Source organism: Pan paniscus, chromosome 9 (genome assembly GCF_029289425.2).
Source record: "Pan paniscus chromosome 9, NHGRI_mPanPan1-v2.0_pri, whole genome shotgun sequence".
In the NCBI taxonomy this organism is placed as follows: domain Eukaryota; kingdom Metazoa; phylum Chordata; class Mammalia; order Primates; family Hominidae; genus Pan; species Pan paniscus.
In genome coordinates, this window is record NC_073258.2 from 129,917,080 (window position 1) to 129,936,700 (window position 19,621).

General features: G+C 37.0%; 1 protein-coding gene across 7 annotated transcripts in view; it reads right to left on the reverse strand.

Moving 5' to 3' along the window:
- The window catches only part of ARHGAP32 (Rho GTPase activating protein 32), a 317,821-nt gene that overhangs the window by 268,285 nt on the left and 29,915 nt on the right, over window positions 1–19,621 (reverse strand). For 2 of the 7 annotated variants that reach the window (XM_055095088.2, XM_063608303.1), the window contains one exon: window positions 7,176–7,301. The exons of the other annotated variants lie outside the window; for them this stretch is intronic. The gene's annotated coding sequence lies outside the window, so the exon portion shown is untranslated. The remainder of the gene's footprint in view (window positions 1–7,175; window positions 7,302–19,621) is intronic. 7 annotated transcript variants of the gene reach the window in all.

Below are 19,621 nucleotides of genomic sequence, written 5' to 3' on the forward strand. Positions count from 1 at the left end.
CCCACCTCAGCCTCCCTAGTAGCTGGGACCACAGGCATGCCACCACACCTAGCTAATTTTTGTAATTTTTATAGAGACAAGGTTTTGCCATGTTGCCCAGGCTGGTCTCAAACTCCTGGGCACAAGCGATCTGCCTGTCTCGGCCTCCCAAAGTGCTGATTACAAGCACGAACCATTGTGCGCAGCCTTAATATATTTTTAAGCTGCTAAATGAAAAACGAAGTTATATGCTACTGAAGAATTGGGACATTGGGTGGCACTCTTGTAAAAGAAATAATTACTGTAACATACAGGTTGAGAAAACAAACCTAAAGTTTAACATTATACTGCTTGGCCAATCCAAATTATTTAATAAAATCTACTTTAAAAGAAATTACTTGTTTCCCAAATCCACCATCCATGTCTTTGAGGAAATGTTTCAGATATTATTGAAAAAAGTAGTTGTTTTTGGAAGTGGATAAAAGTCAGGAAGCATTTGTCTTTCCTCTCCCTAATCTCTCTCATTTGAGTTTACAGTGAGAATACAAGCAGAAACATACAATGATGCAATTATATTCCGTAACATATTTACTGTTCTATTTACTTTTTTAAAATTTGGTTATAAAATATCTCACAATATTTTTGTTAAATATGGAAAAAGCAAACTAGTATAGGCATTTGTGTCTTCTCCAAGCTATATTAGTGACATCAAATTAAACTAGAATATATTTTTAAAATATTATTTCTCATGTGTAATATTTCACAATAAGTATGTGCCTGAGAGTAAAACTTTTTAAAATAAAATATCTTTGAGCTAAATTATTTCAACAGGAATCACATCAAACATCATACATCAAATCAATAACTGGTTAACTTGTGAAATATAAAAATCCATAAAGAGCCCAAAATTTAATATATTATCCAATACCATAAAGTAATCATTTTGGCCAGGCACAGTGGCTCACACCTGTCATCTCATCACTTTGGGAGGCCAAGGTGGGCGGATCACTTGAGGTCAGGAGTTCGAGACCAGCCTGGCCAACATGGAGAAACCCCATCTCCACTAAAAATACAAAAAGTAGCCGGCCATGGTGGTGGGTGCCTGTAATCCCAGCTACTCGGGAGGCTGAGCAGGAGAATCGCTTGAACCTGGATAGCAGAGGCTGCAGTGAGCCCAGACCACACCAGTGCACTCCAGCCTGGGCAACAGAGTAAGACGCCATCTCAAAAAGTAGAAAATTTAAATTTAAAAAGTAATTTTTCATTTTTACATAGCACATACTTTGTGTTTCTTGTGCAAATATTTACTGTTTGTTATTGTTACGGTTTTCTATTGAGACATCCTGCCCTATTTTTGACAGCTGTTAAACATGTGGCTAATAATTTTGTTTTCTGATTACAGACGAAATCTCAGTACAGACGCACTTTTTTGTTAAATACACTAACAAGGAAGTTAGTGTATTTCCAAAGAAAATGCAAAATGCTTGGAATATCTTCAACATTCTCAAATGTAAGTATGATGTGTGACCGGCAAACAAATTATATACAACTTTAAATTTTTAAAAAACCTAGGGAAGTCCTGGTTCCAGTAACAGTGGAGTAGCTTGTATTTCTCCAACAAATTCTAGTTCTTCAATGGATTCTAGCTCTCCAACATCTTACAAAAACTGTCAACTGTGGACAAAACATTACACAACCACTTAAAAAAATCAGAGGCCAACTATAAAAGTAGTACACCTAATGGGATACTGTATAAAGGTTTGTCAGTCATCCCAACTGAAGACAACTTTGAAGGGTCATCCCAATTCAGAATTCCCTAGAGTCAGCTAAGGCCTTTCTTAAGACTGCCTCTCATGCCAGTAATCCTAGCACTTTGGGAGGCAGAGGCAGGCGAATCACTTGAGCCCAGGAGTTCAAGACCAGCCTGGGCAACATTGAGAAGCCCCATCTCCACAAAAAATACAAAAATTAGCCAGGCCTGATGGTACACACCTGTAGTCCCAACTTCTAAGGAGGCTGAGGTGGGAGGATCACCTGAGCCCAGGAGGTTAAGGCTGCAGTGAAGTCATGATTGCACCACTGCATTCCAGCCTGGGTGACAAAGTGAGACAGACTCAAAAAAACAAAGAGACTGCATCACACTCAACTTCTCCCTCTACTCACTTCTCTGTTCCCATTTCTTCCTTCCCACAGGTGTTGATACCAGTATTATCCTAATAAACATCCTTTGTATTAATCTTGGTCCCACAGAGTTTGAGAACCACACTCACGGGTGACATTAGTGTAGCTACAGATTATCTACGTTATCAGTTAGACAGATATTCTGGGTGATGAAATAGGAAACAGGCATAAAGCACTTTACACTTAATACAACAGAGGGCTGTCTCCAAGAAAAGCACCTGAGTGACAGAACTAGAAGATGAGTTCATCTAGCCCCACTTTTCATGGCATATTATTTCTATTTGAAAGAATGGTAGACAAATTAGGGTTACTCAAATGATATTTCCTTAAAAAATGAAGTCAGCCAGTCATTTCAAGGAAAACAACTGGCATTATTGTTGAAAATGATAAAATTTGAACTTTCAAGTAAAAGTCAGATTTTGGAGAATTTGTATTTGATACTAGGAACTTGATAGCTTGAGGAGATCAGTAATGATGTTAATGATATTAACTAGAGATCTTACAAGGCCATAAAAAAAAAGGTGTCAGCCAAGATTCACTCTCATCTGAAGGCTGGGGGGAAAAATTTGCTTCCAAGTTCATGCGGGTTGTTGGCTAAATTCACTTCCTTGCAGTTGTAGGATGGAGGTCCCTTGCTGGCTGTCAGACCAGGGCCACTCTCTGCTTGGACACTGGCATCACATGTCCCCTTCCTATCTTGGAGACAGCAGTGCATGACCAGTCCTTCTCATGCCTCCAATCTCTCTGACTTCTCTTTCCGCTACCAGCCCGAGAAAACTTCTCTTTTACTTCCCTCTCTCTTCCACAAGGGTCAGGCCTGCATAGATCTCTTCCAGTTGCAGATGGAATTGTTCTCTAACTTGACTGGGGTATGGATTACTTAAACATAAATATTTGTCAAAACTTCTCACACTGTACACTTAAGACATGAATTTCATCATATTCCAATAAAGTATTTATTTTTACTGGAGTATAATGCTATTTTTATTGGAGTATAATATTATACTCCAATGAAAACAAGTAATGCTAAAAAAAAGTAACCATTACTTTAAAAAAAGAATCCTGATCTTTTAGAGATGTGCACTGAAATAGCAACAGATGATATGATGTCAGGGATTGGCTTTGAAATAATCATGGGTGGTGGGAGTGGCTTTGGATAAAACAAAATTGGTCACATATTAAAGACTTCTGAAACTAGGTGGGGGGTACATAGGAGTTTATTATATTCTACATTTACTTTTGTATATGTTTGAGAATTTCCATAATAAAAAGATTTTTGACCTAACCAACTCACAGCAGGAGATACAAAATGACAAAAATTCTAATACACAATTGGTGTGAATACAAAATAATAAAACCTCTTTAAGAAAGGGCTCTGTCTAACTCTACCAATGCTGAAATGGCACACACCTTTCAACCCAGCAACTCACTTTTCGGATGCCTTAGAGAAGTCATGCACCCATGCACAACTGAACGTGTACAAGACTGATCAATGTGGCATGGTCTATAATATTAAAAAAAAAACCTGCAACAATCTAAATGTTTTGGGGATAATGGAAAAAGTAACTGCAGTGTATTCATACAATGAAAATATATGTAATAGTTAAAATGAACTGTATCCATGTATTACATGGAATAAATGAGAAAAAAAGCCTGCAGAGTGATATACTTTTTATATAAGGTTTTAATATACTATATATAAAGTTTTAATACTACATGATAATATACAATATACAGTCTAATATTATGCAATATACAGTTTTAATATTTATCATATAATGCTATATATTTTTTACGGATAGACATAATAGAGGTCTCAACAAATTCAGGATAACTGTTACTTCTAGGTAAAAAGAAAGGAAAATAATATCAGGGGTTCAATTGTATAATATTTCATTTAAAAAAAACCTGAAGCAAGATGGTAAAGCAAAAGGAATTAATGGAGCAAGTATGTTGGTTCATGTTCCTTGCCGTACTTTCCTGTTTGTTTTTAAATATCTCAAAATTTTTTTAAAACAAAAAAACAAAGGCTATTGCAATAATTCAAGGAAGAGATTACTGACAAACTATCTAACATTAAAGTTTTTAATAAGATTTCCTTTTAAGAACTTCATGCTATTTCAGAACTGTAAACTATTACATTTCAAAATACCCACAGTTAAATATTGATCTGAAAGAAGTCCTCCTGACAACACCAATAATGTATATACTATAAAAAATGACTAACTCTCAAAAATGTAGTCTAAGCATTGTGCCAAATATTTTGAAACTATAAAAATATATATGTAAAATAGTCTACTATATATTTTTCCTTAAAATATATATCCTAAGGAAATATGAAAAATGTAAAATTTTATTAAGTTTAGGTGACAAGCACGTGAGTGCTAAGACCTATTATCTTGTACTTTTCTGTGTATGTTGAAAACATTGACAAAGTTAAAATATATCAATATAATCTATATATCTGCAAGAAGAATGGCAAAAATACAAATACTGTTTTCTAGGTTATTTTTCCCAAAGATCTCCCTACTACTTACTCAAAAAGAAAATCATTTACTTATTTTTAATCTGCCACCTGAATGAATCTGGCAATTTTTAGAGAAACAAAACCACCCCTCCAGAGTAGGGTGGGGATACTCAGCACAGGAACTATTTATTTAAAGGGGCGTCTCTGTCAGGACAACTAGGTTTTTAGCAACAAAAACCTAGCAACAGAAAAAACAAACAAAAAAACACAGGTAGTTGTTCTTCTATTTCAATCCCTATTTCACCATTCCCTTAGTTTACCAGGCTTTTAAGTAGGACTTCACAGGTTTTGACCAGTGGCCCCCAAAAAATATATATCCACATCCTAATACCTGGACCCTGTAAAGACTGCACTATTTAGAAAACAACTTTACAAATTTAAGTTAAGGATCTTGAGATGAACTCATCTTGCATTTCAGGTGGGCTCTAAACAATGATAATTATCCTTGTAAGAGACAGAAGAGGCACAAATACAAAAGAGAAGGCCACGTGAAGGGAGTGTGGCCCTGCTGACATCTTGATTTCGGACTTTAGCCCTTCGGAACTTAAATAAACTTCTGTAAGCTACCAAGTTTGTGGTCACCTGTTATCTTACCTTCTGAAACATTTCCCTACCAATTCAACTAGCTACCTAACACAGCACCTGCCACGAGCTCTACCTGGTCTAGAATTTCACCCCACGTTGACTTTACCTGCTCTAGAATTTCATCTCACATTTACTGTGCTCCTCCCTACACTCTTGCCTGAGCTCCTACCCTTAGGTACTGTATGTGTAAATATGTGTAACCTAGTCTAAAATTGTCATCATCTGTAGCAAAAGTAAGTTTGCACCATTTTTGGTATTATCTGCTCGAATACAAGAACTGGTAAAATGACAGGGCAGCATGGACACAATTATAGGTCCATAAAAACACAGCATTACTGAGCTTGGTCTTCATATAAGAGAAAACAGGTGGCGCTTAGTTACATGAATAAATTCTTCAGTGGTGATTTCTGAGACTCTGGTGCACCCACCACCCAAGCAATGTACACTGTACCCGATGTGTAGTCTTTTATCTCTCCCCCTTCCCCACTACTCCCCGAGTCCTGAAAGTCCCTCAAAGTCCATTATATCATTCTTATGCCTTTACATCCTCATAGCTTAGTTCCCACTCATAAGTGAGAATATAGGCTATTTAGTTTTCCATTCCTGAGTTACTCCACAAAGAATAATAGTCTCCAATTCCATCCAGGTTGCTGCAAATGCCATTATGTCATTCATAAACATACATACACACACACACACACACACACACACACACACACACTCACACACATTTTCTTTATCCACTCATTGGCTGATGGGCATTTGGGCCGGTTCCATATTTTTGCAATGCGAATTGTGCTGCTATAAACATGCATGTGCAAGTATCTTTTTCGAATAATGACTTCTTTTCCTCCGGGTAGATATCTAGTAGTGGGATTGCTGGATCAAACAGTAGATCTACTTTGAGTTCTTTAAGGAATCTCCACACTGTTTTCCATAGTGGTTGAGTTTCCATTCCCAATAACAGTGTAAAACTGTTCCCTTTTCACTGCATCCACGTCAACATCTATTATTTTTTTATTTTTGATTATGGCCATTCTTGCAGGAGTGAGGTGGTATTGCACAGTGGTTTTGTTTTGCATTTCTCTGATAATCAGTGATGATGAGCATTTTTCCATATGCTTGTTAGACATTTGTATATCTTCTTTTGAGAACTGTCTATCCATGTCCTTAGCCCACTTTTTTGTGGGATTGTTTGGTTTGTTCTTGCTGATTTGTTTGGTTTCTTTGTAGATTCTGAATATTAGTCCTTTGTCTGATGTACAGATTGTGAAGACAGTCTCCCATTCTGTAGGTTGTCTGTTTACTCTGCTGATTATTTCTTTTGCTGTGCAAAACCTTTTTTGTTGCATTCGCTTTTGGGTTCTCAGTCATGATGTCTTTGCATCCTGAAACTCTGCTGAATTCATTTACCAATTTTAGGAGCTTTTTGGATAAGTCTTTAGGGTTTTCTAGGTATACAATCACATATCATCAGCAAACAGGGACAGTCTGACTTCCTCTTTACCGATTTGGATGCGCTTTCTTTCTTTCTCTGATTGCTCTGGCTAGGACTTCCAGTACTATACTGAATAGAAGTGGTGAAAGTAGGCATCCCTGTCTTGTTCCAGTTCTCAGAGGGAATGCTTTCAACATTTCCCCATTCAGTATAATGTTGGCTGTGGATCTGTGGTAGATGGCTTTTATTACCTTAAGGTATGTCCCTTCTATGCCAATTTTGCTGAGGGTTTTCATCATAAAGGGATGCTGGACTTTGTCAAATCCTTTTCTTGCATCTATTGAGATGATCATGTGATTTCCATTTTTCATTCTGCTTATGTGGTGTACCACATTTATTGGCTTAAGTATGTTAAACCATCCCTGCATTCCCTGGTATGAAACCCACTTGATCATGGTAGATTACCTTTTTGATATGCTGTTGGACTCAGTTCACTAGTATTTTGTTGAGGATTTTGGCATCAATGTTCATCGGGGATACTTGTCTGTAGTCTTCTTTTTTTGTTCTTAATATTTCTTATTTTCATTTTGCCTACACAGATCAAAATAAATGTTGATGTGAATAGTAAATCTCACATTTAAAGAAATACAAATCTCCCTTTGTTTATAACTCATTCATCAGTTAAACAAATATTTACTGGTCATTTGTTACATCCTAGCTGATGAGAAAACTTCAGAAAACAAAATCTTTGCTCCCAGGGAGTTTACATTCTAGTGGGGATTACAAATGTTTTTAAAGGATTATTTATTGGGTAGTGATAAGTGCTTTAGCATGTTAAAGGAATGAAGAATGCTCAGGACTGCTGCTTTAGATAAGGCTTTCAGAGAACTCCTTCCTCTGTGAGGTGGGGACATGAACAGAGGCCTAAATGAACTGAGTGCATTACATGGATCTAGGCAGATGGGTGCACAGGTGCAAAGGCCTCGGGGCAAGAGCACACTTGTGTCCGGTGTGGTGCAACAGTACGGTGAGGGCAACAAAGTGATAGGAGAAAAGGCTCCAGAAATAGGGCCAAACCAGGCAGGGCTTTCCAAGCTATGCAAAGAACCCCTGAAATGAGGAGCTACTGAGAGCCTTTTTGCAAAAGAGGAACATGACTTTCCTTACACTGAGAAGGATAATCTGGCTGCTCTATAAAGACTAGACCAAGTAGGACAAAAATCACACCAAGAGACCAGTTTAAGGCTACTGCATTGATCCAAAGAAGTGAGAGTGATTTAGACTAGGGTGGTAGCAATAGAAGTAGTGAGAAGTGGCCCAACTGAAGATGCATTTTGATGGTAGTGACAAGGGAGTTTGGTGAGGTAGTAGGTATGGGGCAGAGAAAAAGTAAAGTCACCACAGTGCCAGCGGTTTTTGATGACTCAAGGAAAAATTCAATCTTCTCAATTATAGTTCTGACTAACCCTAATTTCTCTTCTAAGCTTGAGTGAAATTAATTAATCCTGAATCTGCCATCCTAGAGACCAAATATCATGGAATTTGTTTATAGTCCTTGCAAACTTTGAGGACACAGAGCACCTTCATATTAAAAGATTTTTCCTTCTAACTCTTATACCCTCCCAGGAATAATTCCTAACCATTAACCCACATAAATGGTGCTTATGCCTTTCTGTGCCCTTTCTTCTCCCCTCTCTTCACACTTCTCATGACCCAGTCAGAGAAAAATGTTGCACAGTGAGGACATGTAAGTGAAAAATCTTCCAATGGCCATTTACAATCAGGGATTTCATGCACTACTGGATTTACTAGTCATTTCAGCCTCCACTACCACCACACATCTATAAATGTCAGTAACAGGTGCTCTCATACACTTAAGATTATTCTTACATGCATGAGTAATACATACACTGATGGGATTTAAAATAATCAACTGCAAATTGGGTGTGGTGGCACGCACCTGTAGTCCCAGCTACTTACAAGGCTCAGGTGGAAGGACTGCTTGATCCCAGGAGTTCCAGGGCAGCCTGGTTAAGATGCTAAGACGCAGTCTCAAAAAAATAAACCAACCAATTGCATTATCATAGAACTTATTTTAAACATACACATACACACACACACACACACACACACACACCTCTAACCAAACATAATTAAGACTTCTGATGTGCAATAAAGTGTTATTTTCACAATGAAACAGGGTCTCACTCTGTTGCCCAGGCTGGAGTGCAGTGGTGCAATCTCGGCTCACTGCAGCCTTGACCTCCCAGGCTCAAGTGATCCTCCCACCTCAGCCTCCCCAATAGCTGGGACTACAGGCACATACCACCATGCCCGTCTAATTTTGTTTATTATTTATAGAGTATTATTTATACAGATGATGTTTCACTATGTTGCCCAGACTGGTCTCAAACCCCTGGGCTCAAGCAATCCTCCCACCTCAACCTACCAAAGTGCTGGGATTACAAGTGTGAACCACTAAGCCAGGCCACAATAATAATTTTTCTAAGCCCTCGCATATTATACAGCTTATTAAATACAGACTTTCCTATTTCCTATATAGTCTTTCTACTTCTAGTCTTTGCCCTTTTCCAGAACATTATTTTATACCTAACTTTTTTTGTGTGAGCACTTACTCTGTTAGAATATGCAGTAAGCATTCTGCAGCATAATCTCATTTATGCATCACAGCAGCGCTGTAAGGAGGGTGCTAGCATTACCCACATTTTGCAGATGAGTAATTTTAGGATTGGTCAGATGACCAAAATTACCCAGAATGACAGAGCCAGGAGCTGTCCCAGAAGTGAGGCCTCTAGAAGCTCATTTTCCAAACTAGCATTACACTAACCACCTTTTAGTTAGTTCACCTAGAATAACCCTCCTAAAATATAAATTGGATGATACCAATTCTGCTAAAATACAATACCTAGAAGCACTTTCGACACCCATAAAAGAGAGTCTAAATTCCTTAGCATATTAGGTTTAGCATCATCTCTAATTAATCCCCCTCACTTCCCACATTACTGCTAATATAGATTACTGGCCACTTTCCAAATATGCTCTACACTATTCCACCTGTGTCTACTCTCACGTTAATCCAAAGCCTTCCCCCTCCATCCTCAATCTGTGGAAACAGCCAACTCTCTAAAATCCAACTCAAATGCCACTCTCAGTTAAATTTTTTCCCAAAACTTACAACACATACACACACACAATTACTTAAAAAACAGACTTTTTGCACCAGCAGATCCCAAATTTCTTCTCCTATCTCTCAGACTATAAATTCTAAGGCAGGAACTGTTGTTTGTAATCTTCATTTCCTACACAGCAACTGCACAGTTACTATGCACAGTGACAAATTAAATAATTTCCCCTACACTTTTTCATTTTTTTTTTTCTGAGACGGAGTCTCACTCTGCTGCCCACGCTAGAGTGCAGTGGCGTGATCTCGGCTCACTGCAACCTCCGCCTCCTGGGTTCAAGTGATTCTCCTGCCAACCTCATCATACAATATACCCCCACAGCCAAGGGTGACTAGACATATAAATTTCTTGGTAAAGTTATAGCAGTTTAGCAAGATAGCTATTACTGCAGACTTTGGAGTCAGACTGCCTCGGATTCCAATTCCATTTCTAGCACTTACTAGCTATATGACCTTGGGGAAAAAAAAAAATCTGGTCAAACTGAACTACTTGCTGTTCCACAAACACACTCCCAGTAGTTTTCTGCCTCTGGAAATTCTTACTGGAATGACCCTTCCCTAATTGTGCTTATCCAGCCTTCAGTAGGCCCATCTCAAGTAATTTCCTTTTCTACAAGCTTTCCCTAGGTCTTCAATAAATTCACACAGTACCTAGTTTACCCTTCTCACAAGATATTTATATTGCCTTGTGGTATACTTACTTTTAGTTGAATTATTCTTGCGGGCCAAAGCTGTCTTGTCTCTGAATTCCTTTAGATACACAACACAAGACCTTAAACAAGTATTAAGTATTTGTGAACTAAGCAAAAAGTAAGTAATCTGATTATATCCGTTTTTCCTCTTCCTTCTCACAAGCCCTAAATGCTTGAGAGTGAGATTAATATTTTCTTTTATATTTTTTGTCATTATATCATAAGAAACCACTGCATAAAGCTTTTCTATCTTTAATATGGTTTGAAAAAAATTTTGAGTCTGCAAAAGCTAATTTTATGTAAATTTTAAAGACTAAGTTTAAAAGTAACATTTCAACAGAGGAAATAGAAAGAAAGGTTCCTGGAGAAATCTGGGAATCCAAAAGAGAGGACAATGCACAGTTTAACTCTGTGGTTAAGAATATGGACTTAGGAATGAGACATTCCTGAATTTGAGTTCTTGCTCCACTATTTACCATCACTGCAGCTTTGAGCAAGTTATTTAATTTCTTTAACACTTCATTTTTTCACTCATAAAATGGGGATCTTGGTACCTATGAGATATAAGGAATAAATGAGCTCACATGTACAAAATGTATATGTCAGTACCTGACACACAGCTTACATTCAATAAATGAAGTTAAAATTTTAAAACAAAAAATATTTTAATTAAAGGACATAGATACATGGTAACTTACACTTCATTAAAACCTCATTAAATTTCCTTTTATTTGGAAAGGTAAGAAAAAATAAAATTTGCATCAAGTGTTATAATAGCCAATTTTGATACTATAAAAACAGACAAGTAGTCCAGATGCAAGAGCTCATGCCTATAATCCAGCGCTTTGGGAGGCCGAGGTGGGAGAACCACTCGAGCCCAAGAAGTCAAAACCAGCCTGGGCAACAGAGCAAGCCCACATCTCTACAAATAATTTTGTAAAAATTAGCCGGGTGTGTTGGCGCACATCTGTAGTCTCAGCTACTCAGAGATTGAGGTGGGAGAGTCACTTGAGCCCAGAAGGTCAAGGCTGCAGTGAGACGTGATGACACCACTGCACTCCAGCCTGGGCAACAGGGCAAGACCCCATGCAGAAAAACAAGAAACCAGAAACAGATAAGTAGATACTCTACTGGATTTAGTAAAAATAAAGTCTATGTAACAAGTTCTCACAGAGAAGCCCTTCGAAGTCACAAAACAATAATTTTGACTGGATCATTCAGTAATAAAAATCCCAATGACATACTAAATCCAAGATGCTGCCTCTCCAGAAAAAGACAAAAATTTTAAAAAGTATTCAGTAATGTTCAAATAAATTTAGACAATGTGTAAATATAATAAATCAAGAATGACCAATAAAAACATAGTATTTACAAATAGGGTGGTAAATCCTGGTAGGGAGGAAGCTGAAAGAGCTGAAAAACATTGTTTCTATAGAGTAGAAATGGGAGGCAAGCTTGGATAGGGTCAGGAGACTGTTGCTTTTCTTTGAAAGTCTCATGGGAGTATTGCTTTTTAAAATTATGTTTGCAACTTAGTTGATGATAACACAAACTTATTCTAAAGGAATGTTTATTATTATAATTGTTTTACAGGCAGGACCTTGGTTAGGGTGAGAAAAGCAAACCACCTATGGGGCAAAATTTTAGGAGTCACCACTCTCAAGGCCAAGTACTTGAACATACTTACTCAAGCCCACAAGTGATACCTCCTCCTAGCCCTGTTCAGAGGGCTAGTGTTTTAGGAACTCAACACAAATGTCATAACCTCAAACAACTGAGGGATTTGAGCTGTTACACTCACTTATGGTATGCAATAAAATATACTGTTCAATACATAACACATTTCTAAAATTACTACCTACAAATATACATAAAAAGAAACCTAGGCCAGGCGCAGTGGCTCACTCCTGTAATCCCAGCACTTTGGGAGGCCAATGCAGGCAGATCACAAGGTCAGGAGATCGAGACCATCCTGGCTAACACAGTGAAACCCTGTCTCTACTAAAAATACAAAAAATTAGCCGGGCGTGGTGGCAGGAGCCTGTAGCCCCAGCTACTTGGGAGGCTGAGGCAGGAGAATGGCGTGAACCCGGGAGGTGGAGCTTGCAGTGAGCCGAGATCACACCACTGCACTCCAGCCTGGGTGACACAGTGAGACTCCACCTCAAAAAAAAAAAAAAAAAGATAAAGAAAAAAGAAATCCAGAATGATCTTTCTGGTTATTAATGACAGTTATTTCTAGGTAGTAAGATTTTTTTTTTGGATACACCTCTGTACCAAAAGATTTTTTAAATAACGAGCATATGTAATTGTAATAAAGTGGTTCTTTTAAAATAAACAACGTTCAGCTCCCAAACCACCTCTACTAACTGCACACACACACCTACCTGCACATTTTCCCATGACAACTTCATCCACTTCAATGGCTTCATCTACCACCTCTACGCATGCAACTTAAGTACAAATCCATATTCTTCAACTCTCTAGCCACCCAACTCCCTCAACTTTCACTTCCACGTTGCCAATTACCCCCTACATAGCACCAAATGAATGTTTCACTGGCAATTCAAAGTCAGTCAAAAATAAACCATCATCTGTCCACATATACTAGTTCATCCTCATTATTTTCCAATGTGCATTAAGACTAATGCAACAAATCCCCAAGTCCCTCAGGTTTAAAACCCAAGAGCTAGTTTTAACTTCCACCTCTCCCTTACTCCATATATAAGGTTTAGAAACCTGTCATCCAACTTCTGTAATTTGACATCTAGTCTACCTCTCATTCCCAGAAACACATTAGTTTCCTTTTCATAATCTATGTCCTGAAATATTACTAACAATCATAAATAAGTAAATATGATACAGTACTATCCTCAATACAAAGCATAAAACATGGCAAAGAACAGGTAAGCAAAAAATGTTTCTGAATAATAAGTGGAAAAAAATAGTCTTCCCAGCTCCTATCTCTCCTACCTCCACCAAACCATTTTGCAGATATTCCATCTTCCTAAAACATAGTTCTCATCAAGTCACAAGAACCTTCATTTACCAATGTCACATGAATAAAATAAAAATTCCTCAGCTTGGCATTCAACCATTCCAATATGAGGACTCTTTCTCTCTCCTCCAAGTTACATCCCACAATTCTAATCCACTAGATACCTGCTTTGTTTTCCCATCTCTGTCTTTGCTCATGTGCCCCGTAAAATGCCATTCTCAGAATTTTACCTCTCAGAATTCTACCATTCAAAGCCCAGCGAAAATGTCATCTTCTCCACCCCCACAAGCCCAAAGTAACCCGCACTTTCCTGTATTAGAGCTCTCGTAGCATTGTGACACTTTCTTGTGTCACCATATTGTGATCTGGAATTAAAATTATTTCTCAATATGTTGCATTTACTACCAAATGTATTTTAAGTTCCTTGTGAACAAGTACAGAATTTTTACTTATTTATCTATCTCCTATTATACCTAATATAATGCCTGGCACAACAGGAAATAAGAGACCTGTGCATCAATAATAAAATACAACAGCAGTTGCAGTGGCAAATTTGAGTTCTTTATAAATACCAGATACTATTCAAAGCACTATAACATTATTTCATTTATTCTTCATAACAACTCCATGAGGATGGTACTATTATTTCCATTTTGCAGATAAGAAAACTGAGTCAGAGTGAGAACCCTGTCTCAGAAAAAAGAAAGAAAACTGAGTCAGAGAGATAATTAACTTTGTCAGCATTTAACACTATTCCTCAATTGTATAAATAATTCTGCAAATAATGTATCTGCATATATGGTTAGTTCCATATTTTGCACTATTTCTTTAGACTCTAAAAATTATAACATTCAGTCAAATAGTATGGATGTTGTGATGGTCTTTCACATTTATTTTTTAAACATTTTCTAAAAGGATTAACCATTTTATAAAGCTATCAATAATGTATGAAGGTAGAAGAAAACCTAGGCATTACCATTCAGGACACAGGCATGGGCAAGAACTTCATGTCTAAAACACCAAAAGCAATGGCAACAAAAGACAAAATTGACAAATGGGATCTAATTAAACTAAAGAGCTTCTGCACAGCAAAAGAAACTACCATCACAGTGAACAGGCAACCTACAAAATGGGAGAAAATTTTCACAACCTACTCATCTGACAAAGGGCTAATATCCAGAATCTACAATGAACTCAAACAAATTTACAAGAAAAAAACAAACAACCCCATCAAAAAGTGGGCGAAGGACATGAACAGACACTTCTCAAAAGAAGACATTTATGCAGCCAAAAAACACATGAAAAAATGCTCACCATCACTGGCCATCAGAGAAATGCAAATCAAAACCACAATGAGATACCATCTCACACCAGTTAGAATGGCAATCATTAAAAAGTCAGGAAACAACAGGTGCTGGAGAGGATGTGGAAAAACAGGAACACTTTTACACTGTTGGTGGGACTGTAAACTAGTTCAACCATTGTGGAAGTCAGTGTGGCGATTCCTCAGGGATCTAGAACTGGAAATACCATTTGACCCAGCCATCCCATTACTGGGTATATACCCAAAGGATTATAAATCATGCTGCTATAAAGACACATGCACATGTATGTTTATTGCGGCATTATTCATGATAGCAAAGACTTGGAACCAACCCAAATGTCCAACAATGATAGACTGGATTAAGAAAATGTGGCACATATACACCATGGAATAGTATGCAGCCATAAAAAATGATGAGTTCATGTCCTTTGTAGGGACATGGATGAAATTGGAAATCATCATTCTCAGTAAACTATCTCAAGAACAAAAAACCAAACACCGCATATTCTCACTCATAGGTGGGAATTGAACAATGAGATCACATGGACACAGGAAGGGGACTATCACACTCTGGGGACTGTTGTGGGGTGGGGGGAGGGGGGAGGGATAGCATTGGGAGATATATCTAATGCTAGATGACGAGTTAGTGGGTGCAGCGCACCAGCATGGCACATGTATACATATGTAACTAACCTGCACAATGTGCACATGTACCCTAAAACTTAAAGTATAATAAAAATAAATAAATAAATAAAGATCACAACAGAATTATCAACAGATAAAAAATAATAATAATAATAATGTATGAAGGTAACAATTTTATTGCCTCCTATCAGCTTAGTATATCACCATTATTTTCCCATTCTCCTGGTTCAAGTAGCCAAAGAATGACATGCATAATTCATTATGTTAAATAATAGTGCCTTTAAGGTTACGACCAGTGTCTAGTGTTATAAACAATATCTTAAGAGCTACTATGCCTAAATAATTTATTGGAAGTTATTTCACAGTATTTTCTCAGATAAAAGGAAATCACTTAACCTACAAAGATATTCACTAAACCTTTGGTAATATTTGATTCGTTCATTTATTCAATGGATATTATTCAACAGATTAGCTATTCATTAAACATTTATTTATAGCTCATTGGCATCAGAAAACTATACTAGTCTCTGGGAATAAATCAATAAAATACAATCCCTGCCTTCAAGGGGAATGAGAATTTTTTAAGCATCAGAGTCATCTTGAGCTTGGGGAAATTGGTTCAAAGATCAGAAACTCATTTAAAGAGGGGTCCCCCTCATGTCAGTTGTAACACAGATTCCAAGAAAAAGTATTCTATTTCATACAGAGAAACGTACCCAAATGTGGCAGAACTAACGAAAGGTCAAAAATTTCAACCAAAGTATCATCAAATAAGGGACTCAGTTAGAAAAGGTAATAGCTGGGATAACACAATCTATAAAAGCATGAATAGTCCATAGACTTTGGGTCATCAAATTCAAAAATATAAATTAGTAAAAAGTTTTGATAATGAATAAGTAAGAAAAAGATAAATTTTATTTCCCAAAGCATGAAATAAAATTATGAAAGCCAATACCTCGAAATCCAATAAAATGAACCAAAAAGGTTCTGGAAAAAATTGACACAAAGCTGTAAATCACTAGTCAAAGAACCAGGGCAATACTTAACCTTTACGCGACAATCAGAGATGGAAATCATGCTCTCCCATAGCAATAGACTATTTTTGACTATAGGTCACTAGTGGCAATTGAATGCTGAGATTAAATCTTTGGTTTGATCCATTTTAGCAATTTCTATTTGACCCTCTATCTCTGTAGGCATTTCAAACTAATTTTGCAGGGTGACCAATTATAACATGGGGGTGGGATTTTAAAAGGGCCTATCCTCTGCCTGTTTTCCTCCTCTCAAACGTGTCTCTACCATGAACCATGCTGTTAAAATAGGTCTTTCAAGAGAAGTATCATAATATCAGTGTTTCAGTTTGGAACCTGATGGTAGCTGATTTCACTTTCACATTCATTTCAGCTTAAAGGCAGCATTTCCCACAGAGTACCCTCTTTTTTCCTCACTAGGTCTACCTTCCACGCTCTATAGTAAATACACTGACATAGTAGCAAGTCTCATTCATCATCTGGCCGCAGGCCCAGCCATCCTTTGCATCTAGTAAATTGTTAATAATGTATATTAAATGATTAAAAACAATAAAATGCTTATTCCACAATTCTCAGGAGTAGAAAATTATTACGCCCCCATATAAACAACTCTTGGTTAAAGATCAAGTCTGTTTACATGCTAAAAGTATAAATGATGTGCAGACCCAGTTTTGTTCATCATTCAAAGCTGGATATGAGGCAAGTTGCCAGCAGTGATAAGATCTTAAACTGATTAAGTTCATTCATATGTCTGTCTTCTCATGTATTCATACTTCCTGTTTCATGACTTCAAAGTAACCAGTAACTACTTTTTTAAGGATTTTAAAGACACCTCACAAACAACATACATCAAAGGAGGAGAAATATACAACTATTCTGACAATACTTCCTCCAAAACAAAAATGTACCAAATTATATTAATCTGCCTTCAAAGAAATTTATCTTAAAAATATGTTTATTTCATCTTCCAGTTTATATTAAAGGAAAAAAAGACTTTCTTTTACATCATATGAAAGGTATGATACAGCAATTTTCCATCCATCTTTTGAAGCGCATTTTTAAAACATTAAAACACTGCAGAATTTATAAGCACAACCTTTGCATTCTAGTAGAAATGCTTTCAGGATAAAAAAAACTCTTGTAATAGCAAAACAGGAATAAAATATATGTTTTCAAAGCATTAACTACAAATAACTTAGAATTCTCCAAGTATTACAGGGAGAGGCATGCAATGGGCTGATCCCTCTATGGGTCATAAAATGAAATTCAGTCAATGGAAATTTTTCTTTTACTCATTTATTCTACCTTCAAATTAAATAAACTCTAAATTTATGCAACAAAAAGAAAATTTAAAAACCCAAACATCTTTCCCCTGAATTATTTATATACAATCTGACCAAATCATAGCATCTGATTAAAAGGAAAGTGAGGGCCGGGCGTGGTGGCTCACGCCTGTAATCCCAGCACTTTGGGAGGCCGAGGCGGGCGGATCACGAGGTCAGGAGATGGAGACCATCCTGGCTAACACGGTGAAACCCCATCTCTACTGAAAATACAAAAATTAGCCAGGCGTGGTGGCAGGCACCTGTAGTCCCAGCTACTTGGCTGTCTCAAAAAAAAAAAAAAAAAAGGAAAGTGAAAGCTTATCTGATCCAGCCTATCTAACCATCTAGGAAAGATTTGTTTCCTTCTAGAAGTTCTTAAGCTTAACATTCCCTAATATCCAACTCAAAGCATTCTACATCAAGAATGACTTCCTTGCGATGCGATGCAGTGTTTTTATTTATGTCTTGGCTCCCGTTATTTCGATTTAAAATTTAAAAATTAAATTTTAAAAATTTACTCTTAATCAAAATCTAAGTGAAAATCATTCTATGCTTCACCAACACCTCAACAACTCCTGAACAAAACATCTTTATAAGTAGTGCTCTGTGCCTAAATCACCCCAGCCTCCTTTTACTTAAGCTAACTAGGACATTTTCCAACCTTTTGATTATTCTTTTGTTGTGGTATTGTTTTCTGTGCTGTCTACAGATAAATAGTACACATAAAGGTCATAACACAGTGCCTGGAATATAAGTCTTTAAAAATGTTATCACTATTATTAGTTTCTCATACACTTCCAAAAACCTGATTGAATCCTCCTCTCATCCTTTTCCTGTACACGTGCTTCCCCATCAGTACTGCTGATGACTCAAGCTAGAGTTAACTACGACCATGTGTTTTTTTCTGCTGTATTTGCATTTAGCCATAACCTTGTGTACTCAGCTTTACTGTGTGCCTATTGTGTCCCAGGTACTGTGCAAAACATAGTATATAGTGAATAAAGCAGGCATGGTCTCTGTCCTCATGGAGCTTGGAGTCCATTTCCTCTAAACGTGGTCACTTAGCAAACCAAAAGAAAAAGATAACACAATGCCACTCGAATTAGCTCTTATAACAAATGGTGCAAATGGTAATGAATTAGATAAAAAAATTAACAGGTTTCCATAAGACAGAGGATACATTTAAAAGAGAATCTTTCTAGAATTCATTAAAAACAGCACAAAATATCCTAGATAACCAATGAGTAAAGCAACTACATGGCAAGTTAAAAATATAAAGACACTACTGAGACACACCAAAAAAAAACTTTGCAGTCTATAAGGTGAAGAGGATTGGGTTTCACTAAAAAAACGGTAATACTCTTTATATACATACAGTATATATTAAAAAAAGTAATACTCATATATACATATATATATATACACACATACATACATACATACACCAGAGTGCAAATCAACTCAGAAGTATCAATTCGAAAGGATTTCGCATATCTATAAAAAGTACTCTGCACTGGTATTAATACTGAGATTTTTTTAGTACCAGTAGATACTTACAAAGACAGATGCTAATGCCAGGTCTCAACTGCAGACTACAATCTAAGACACTGCTGCTGACTCACTGTTACACAATTAAAGCGGTTTCCCAAAGTAGACTCATTTTCTACCACATGAAAATCTATCCCAAACTGTTT